Below are 7,296 nucleotides of genomic sequence, written 5' to 3'. Positions count from 1 at the left end.
TGACTAATCTTTTCTAGATCTATCCACCGTCTTCTCTAGGATCATTTTTTACCTCCCGGTTTGAAATCTCGGCTTGACCACTTGTTTGTGGGTGGTAAGCCAATGACACTTTGTGCCTCACACCGTACTTCTCAAGGAGAGCTTAAAAGGACCGCTTTGCAAAATGTGAACCTCCATCACTAATGACGGCACGTGACACCCCGAACCTTGGGAAAATTACTCTTTTGAAAAGCTTGACCACCACCTTAGCATCATTAGTAGGAGATGCAACCGCTTCTACCCACTTTGACACATAATCGATGGCCACAAGAATGAACTTATTCCCAAAAGAGGTCGGGAAAGGCCCCATAAAATCTATGCCCCACACATCGAAAATCTCTAGCTAAAGAATGTTGTTCAAAGGCATCTCGCTTCTTCTTCAAATATTATCGGTTCTTTGACACCGGTCACAAGCTTTCACCATACCCCACACATCTTTAAACATTGTAGGCCAATAAAAACCACATTGCAAGATTTTCTCCATAGTTTTGTTAGCACTCATATGCCCTCCACAAATTAAGGAGTGGCACATTGTGATAACATCTTCAATTTCATCATCCGGGACACACCTTCTAAAATGGCCATCAACACCTTGTTTGAAGAACAAGGGGTCATCCCAAAAGTATTGGCAAACATCATGTAGAAACTTCGTTTTTTGTTGATAGGTGAGGTCGGGAGGAAGAATAGAGCAAGATAAATAGTTTGCAATGTCCGCAAACCATGGTGCTGGTGCTTGAAGAATAGCAAATAGTTGATCATCCGGAAATGAATCATCGATTAGCAAGTTATCAAGATCACCTACAAAGATAGGCAACCGTTAAAGATGATCGGCCACAACATTTTCGACACCTTTCTTGTCTCTAATCTCAATGTCATGGTCTTGTAAGAGCAAGACCCACCGTATCAATCTTGGCTTTGGTTCCTTCTTGGATAAGAGGTACTTCAAGGCCGAATGGTCGGTGAAGACTATGACTTTAGATCCCAACAAGTAGGACCTAAACTTCTCAATTGCATGAATAATGGCTAGAAACTCCTTTTCCGTGGTTATGTAATTCCTTTGTGCTTCATCAAATGTTTTGCTAGTGTAGTAGATAGCATGGAGCTTCTTGTCTTTCCTTTTTCCAAGAACGGACCCAATGAAAAAATCCGAAACATTACAAATGAACTCGAAAGAAAGCTCCCAATTAGGGGGTTGGATTATAGGAGCCGAAATCAATGCCTCCTTCAACCTATCAAATGATAGCAAACAAATCATTAGTAAACACAAAAGGGGCATCCTTTACCAACAATTAAGTGAGCGGCTTTGCGATTTTTGAAAAATCCTTTATAAACTGGCGGTAAAAACCCGCATGTCCAAGAAAGCTCCTTATCCCCTTCACATTTGTAGGGGGTGGGAGGAGCTCAATTACCTCAATTTTGGCACGATCTACTTCAATGCCCCTACTAGAAATCACGTGACCAAGAACAATGCCCTCCTCTACCATGAAATGACATTTTTCCCAATTCAAAACTAAGTTCACCTTTTGACATATTTTTAACACTTAAAACAAATTTGAAAGACAAATGTCAAAAGATGAAACAAAAACAGAAAATTCATCCATGAATATTTCAATTGATGATTCAAGCATGTCGAAAAAGATAGACTTCATACACCTTTGAAATATGGAAGGTGCATTACATAGTCCAAATGGCATCCTCCGATAAGCAAAGGTGCCAAAGGGACATGTGAATGCAGTCTTTTCTTGGTCCCGAATATCCATCCAAGAAGCAATAATGACTATGTGATGCTAGTCTTTCCAATATTTGATCAATGAAGGGGAGTGGAAAGTGGTCTTTTCGGGTGGATTTATTCAATTTTCTATAATCAATGCACATTCTTCACCCGGTGACCGACTTTGTAGAAATGGTCTCACCCTTATCATTTTTTATGATGGTCATGCCTCCTTTTTTAGGCACAACTTGAACCAGGTTAACCCACTTACTATCGGAGATGGGGTAGATTATGCCCGCTTCAAGAAGTTTTAAAACCTCTTTTTTCACTACTTCCCTCATGTTTGGATTGAGCCTTCTTTGGTGCTCAATTGAAGAAGCATGATCATCATCAAGTAAAATCTTATGCATGCAAATGGTGGGACTTATCCCCTTAATGTCATCAATTTTGTTTCCAATGACATTTCTATACTCCCTTAAAACAACTAGGAGTTTCTCAAGAGAGATATCATCGAGCTTAACATTAACAATAACGGGATAACTCTCACTATCATCAAGAAAAGAATATTTAAGTAGAAGGGGAAGGGGTTTAAGTTCAACCTTATGAGGAGGCGTAGTCCTTTCCTCTTTTACTTCCACATTTAGCACTTCTAATTTAATTTCATTGTGGACTAAAGGTTGGTTGAGCAAAATATCATACCCCCTTTTTTCTTCGCCTTCCTCAAGTAAGCTTCCCGTTAGGATAGCTTGTAAAGGATCTCCTTCAAACAAACCTTCTTGGAACTCTTCTAAGTCCCTTTCCAATGTGTTGATTCTATGAACTTCATCAAACAATGGTTTTTTCAACGTTTGTGAGAATGAAAATGAAATTTTCTCATCTCCCACATTCAATGTCAATCTTCCTTCTTTCATATCAATTACTACACCCGCGGTGTTCAAAAATGGTCTCCCCAAATTGAGGGGTACCCTTGTGTCTTCTTCCATCTCCATCACCACGAAATCACATGGCACAAATACTCTCCCAACTTGAACCGGTACATCTTCAAGAATTCCCAAAGGTAGCCTAACCGTGCGGTCGGCCAATTGTAAGGACATTCTTGTTGGCTTCAAGTCTCCAACATTCAAACTCTTTGCAATAGAATAGAGCATCAAGCTCACACTTGCCCCAAGATCATACAAAGCATCCATAGCTTCCAAATCTCCAATCTTCACCGATATTGTATAGCTACCGGGGTCACCAAGCTTTTGAGGAAGCTTGTTTTGAATGATTGCACTCACTTCCTTAGGAAGGGAGATGGTTGAACTCTCCTCAAGCCTACTCTTGTTGGATAGAAGATCCTTCAAATATTTTGCATAGGTAGGCATTTGTGACATAGCATGAAGAAAAGGGGATATTCACTTGAAGTCCTCTCATGACTTCAAGAAATTTTTAAAACTTCTCATTCAACTTCTTCTCTACAATCCTATGAGGAAAAAGAATGGGAGGCTTGTATACTTTCATGGGGGGCTTTTCTATGCTTTCCTCATCTCCCTCATTTTTCTTTGTGGCTCCCTCATCTCTCTTTTGTGGCTCCTTTTTCTCAACATCAACTATTTCATTTTCAAAATCATCCGCACCTCTCACCACGACTCCCTCATCTCTCTTTTGTGGCTCCTCTTCACTTATAATCGGCCCTTCATAACCTCTCCCCGATCTCAAAGTAATAGCCTTAGCTTGCTCCTTTGGGTTCACAACCGTTGAGCTTGGGAAGTGACCACAAGGATTGGAGGATGAACTTCCAACTTGTTGCGCAATTTGAGCCAATTGATTCTCAATTATCTTGTTGTGCGCTTGAAGTTGTTGGATGTTTGCCGTCATATCCGCATTTTTTCTTATTTGTTGTGTCATGAAAGTTTCAAGCACGGATTCAAGGCTATTCTTTTGAGGAGGTGGAGGAGGAGGAGTGGGTTGGTTATATTGTTGTCTTTGTTGGTTTTGGTCCTTTTGGTTAGGGTTACGGTATGGAGCTTGTTGGTTTTGAGGATGGGGTTGGTTGTATTGGTTTTGAGGGGGGCCTTGGTTTTGTTGCTTCCATCCCATGTTTTGTTGGGGTTTCCAACTTTGATTGTAAGGTTGGGAATATTTCTCATTTCTTTGCCCAATAACCGCCGCTTGTTCTTGGTTTGTTGAGTTGCAATAGGAGGACAAGTGATCATTTCCTCCACAAGTCTCACAAGACATGACTTGTGAAGAAGAGCTTGGAGGTGTAAGGGTAGCTTGATCTAGCTTGTGAGCTAGCATATCAAACTTTGATGCAATAAGGTCTATTTCACTAAGATCGTGGATTCCGCCCTTCTTTGCTTGAGGTTGCCTTCTATCACCTCCATATGCATAGTTCTTTGCCACTTCTTCAATCATTTTGTATGCATCATCCACCGATAGCTTTTTAAGGCTACCACCGGCCCCAGAATCAAGGTTGGCCCTTGAAATAGGAGTGAGACCGTCATAGAAGCTTTGAACAATGATCCATGATGTGAAACCATGGCATGGGCATTTCCTAGTGTAATCCTTGAAGCGCTCCCAAGCTTCACTCAACGTTTCATCAATATCTTGATTGAAATTGGTGATCTTTCTTCTTAGTTCGGCGGTCTTTTCCGAAGGACAATACTTTCCAAGGAAAGCTCTAGTGACTTCATCCCAAGTGCTCAATGATCCCTCTTCAACCGTTCTCAACCAATGCTTTGCTTTGTCACGGAGGGAGAATTGAAACATGTGCATACGGATGAACTCTTCCGTATTGTTGTTTTGCTTGATGGTTGTGCACAACTCGAGAAAGTTGTCCAAATGAGCAAAAGGAAACTCATGAGAACTACCTCCAAATTGATCACTTTGAGTCATACGGATGAGTTGAGGTGAAAGCTCAAAATTATTTGCATTCGTAGTAGGGAGACATATGCCACTCCGTAGTTGGAATGCGTTGGGGTGGTCATAATCTCGAAGCAGCGGTTGAGGAGGAGGAGGATCATTATCACCCATGTTATCTTCTTCGTTGTTCCCGAGAACCTCTTCCGAGTCGGAATCCGAATAGACAATGGAGAATTCCGGAGTACCTTGCAAGAGTCTCCTTATGTTCCTTAAGGTCTTGTTCAACTCTAAATCAACGGGAATAAGTGGTGATTGCTTACTCTTTCGTGGCATGCAAAGCCAAACAAAGCTAAGAAAAACGTTAGCAATGACTATCACAAGTTAAAAACACAATTCAGGAAAAATAAATAAGAAAAATTATGATACAAATACACACACTTAGTCTCATTCAACAATAATACATTCAATGTGACTTTGCCTCCCCGGCAATGGCGCCAAAATTTGATAGGCCGTCGTTGAGCCTACCAAAGATAAAATCCTATTTTGGTCTCACTAGCTAATATCAAGGGTAAGAAAGGGTCGAACCCAAGAGAGGCGTTGAATCAACCACCGAGATACTACCATTTAAATAAGCTAAATGAAATTAATATTGGTTTGGTTTTATGTAACATGCACTAGTTCAAATCTACTAAGGCTAAGGGGAGACTAAGATATTTAGTGGTAACTAGGGCTCGGGACATACCACTCAACTTCATCACAAATCACAAATAGCATGTAACAAACAATGGTAAATTAAGGGGATAATATAGGGGAAGTCATCTAAAGCACCAAACTACTCTCTCAAGCTAGAGGGATTACTTGAATCATGAATACAACCTACTCTCGTGGTTACAAAGCATAAAACAAGTATTAAAGCATAATCACGATGACAAAAAAAATTCCCTTGACTGGAAATTCCTATTCTCATGTCATTTCAAGTTAATTAAGCATAAAGGAGCTAACTCAAGTTCATCTCTCGATCCTTCGTTGAGAAATCTTGGATAATAGTTATAGCAATGGCCATATACAAGAACTAAGCAATTAAACCACTTAACCTCAACTAATTAGAACCCAAAAATTACCAAATTAACACATGCAACAAAAATTGGTGACTACATTGAGGGTTTTCCCCAAACCCTAGAAAATTAGACTACTCACAATCCATGGAGATTAAAGCAATTAAGAATTTCAAGCTACTCATGAACAAGATTCAAACTAAGAATTAAGCTAATTAAGAATCTAAGCATACAAGAATTAAGCAAATAATTAACAATTAAAGCATTTAAAATTGAAGAGTAAAGTAAGAAATGTTACTAGAAGCTTCAACTTTGAATAGCAATGGTGGAACTTGTCTTCTACAATGATTGAAATTGAAAGTTCCAAGCTAATAATCAAAATCTAACTAATGATTTGTGAGTATTTTTGTTTCTAAGATTACAAACTAAGAGAAAAGCTCTAAAAACTTGGATCCCATTACAAAAGAGCTAAGGGGAGTATTTATATAACCCCCAAATAAAAAGGATGGAGAAAACAAGAGTCAGGCTCGTCTACAGGTCTGCACGGACGTGCCAGGATCGACATGGATGTGCAGTCTAAGCTGCACGGACGTGCCACCTAGTGCACGATCGTGTAGAGCAAGTCAGAAGGTCAGTTTTGGCCTGGGAAAGACGCACAGATGTGCAGCCATCTGCACGGCCGTGCTTGGGGTCATGCACGGATGTGCTTCATTCTTGCACGTCCGTGCAAGCTCTGGCATAAAGTTCTGCTTGCTGGAACACCCCCTGCACGGACGTGCAGGATGTGGCACGACCATGCAAGGTCTCTTAGGCTCTTTTTTCACCTTTTCTTCGATTTTGCTCCTTTGTCTCGGCATCTAACCTCGGTTTTATCATCCATATGCTTCAAATGGTTGCCTTTGGACCTAAAAACTCAATAAAAACACTAACAACCCGTGAAGCAAGGGATACACAAAGAATTCACAAAGATAGAGTAAAAGTGAACCAAAACACCAATTTTTCAAGTAAGCAAGGTTCAAATCACTCTAAAATCATATTGAATAACAAGTTATCAAAGTGGTTAAGCAAACGATTGAAAATAAACTAGGTAAAAGAGTAATAATGGATAATAATGGTGTTGGAGAAGAAATTATTAATGAAAACATTAATGTAAACAATGTTATCCAAAGACCTAGGTATCAAGAAGGAAGTTGCACACGACCAAGATACATACCAGGGAAGAATGCTCGATTTAGTGTCAAGGTTTTGACTAATCATATGCCTAAATAAGAAGAAGTGACTCTTAAACCTATAAGTCAAACTGGTTATAAGCTTAAATTAGATGGTGTAAGAGATAGACAAGATGTTTTAGATCAGTGGAAAAAGAGTATGAGTAGTGTACTTAATTTAAACACTGAATGGACTTCTGAAAATTTCTTAAATTACATCGAACATAGTTTTTATGGCCGTGTAGAAGACTGGTACGATGGATAGATGAAGAAGTCAAAACTACATTAAGAGCTAGTGAATCTCCGACTAGAATGTTTAGACAGTTATGTCATTACATTGAGTTAGAATTTATTGGCTCTAGAACTGATCCTAATGAAAAATGAATGGAATAGCAAAGAAAATTAAGTAATTTGTCCATCTGTAATATCAAATATGTAG

The 7,296-nt window shown here is 39.5% G+C and overlaps 1 non-coding gene across 1 annotated transcript; it reads left to right on the top strand.

Moving 5' to 3' along the window:
* The first annotated feature begins 4,265 nt into the window (after positions 1-4,265).
* Positions 4,266-4,372, top strand: LOC145565982 (small nucleolar RNA R71). Its single transcript, XR_014095330.1, has one exon. It is a non-coding gene; the product is annotated as a small nucleolar RNA R71 (small nucleolar RNA).
* Positions 4,373-7,296: the final 2,924 nt, after the last annotated feature.

Source organism: Chenopodium album, chromosome 10 (genome assembly GCF_948465745.1).
Source record: "Chenopodium album chromosome 10, dcCheAlbu1.1, whole genome shotgun sequence".
Taxonomy (NCBI): domain Eukaryota; kingdom Viridiplantae; phylum Streptophyta; class Magnoliopsida; order Caryophyllales; family Amaranthaceae; genus Chenopodium; species Chenopodium album.
Note: the sequence above shows the minus strand (reverse complement) of the source record. Positions and strands in the feature narration are given on the sequence as shown.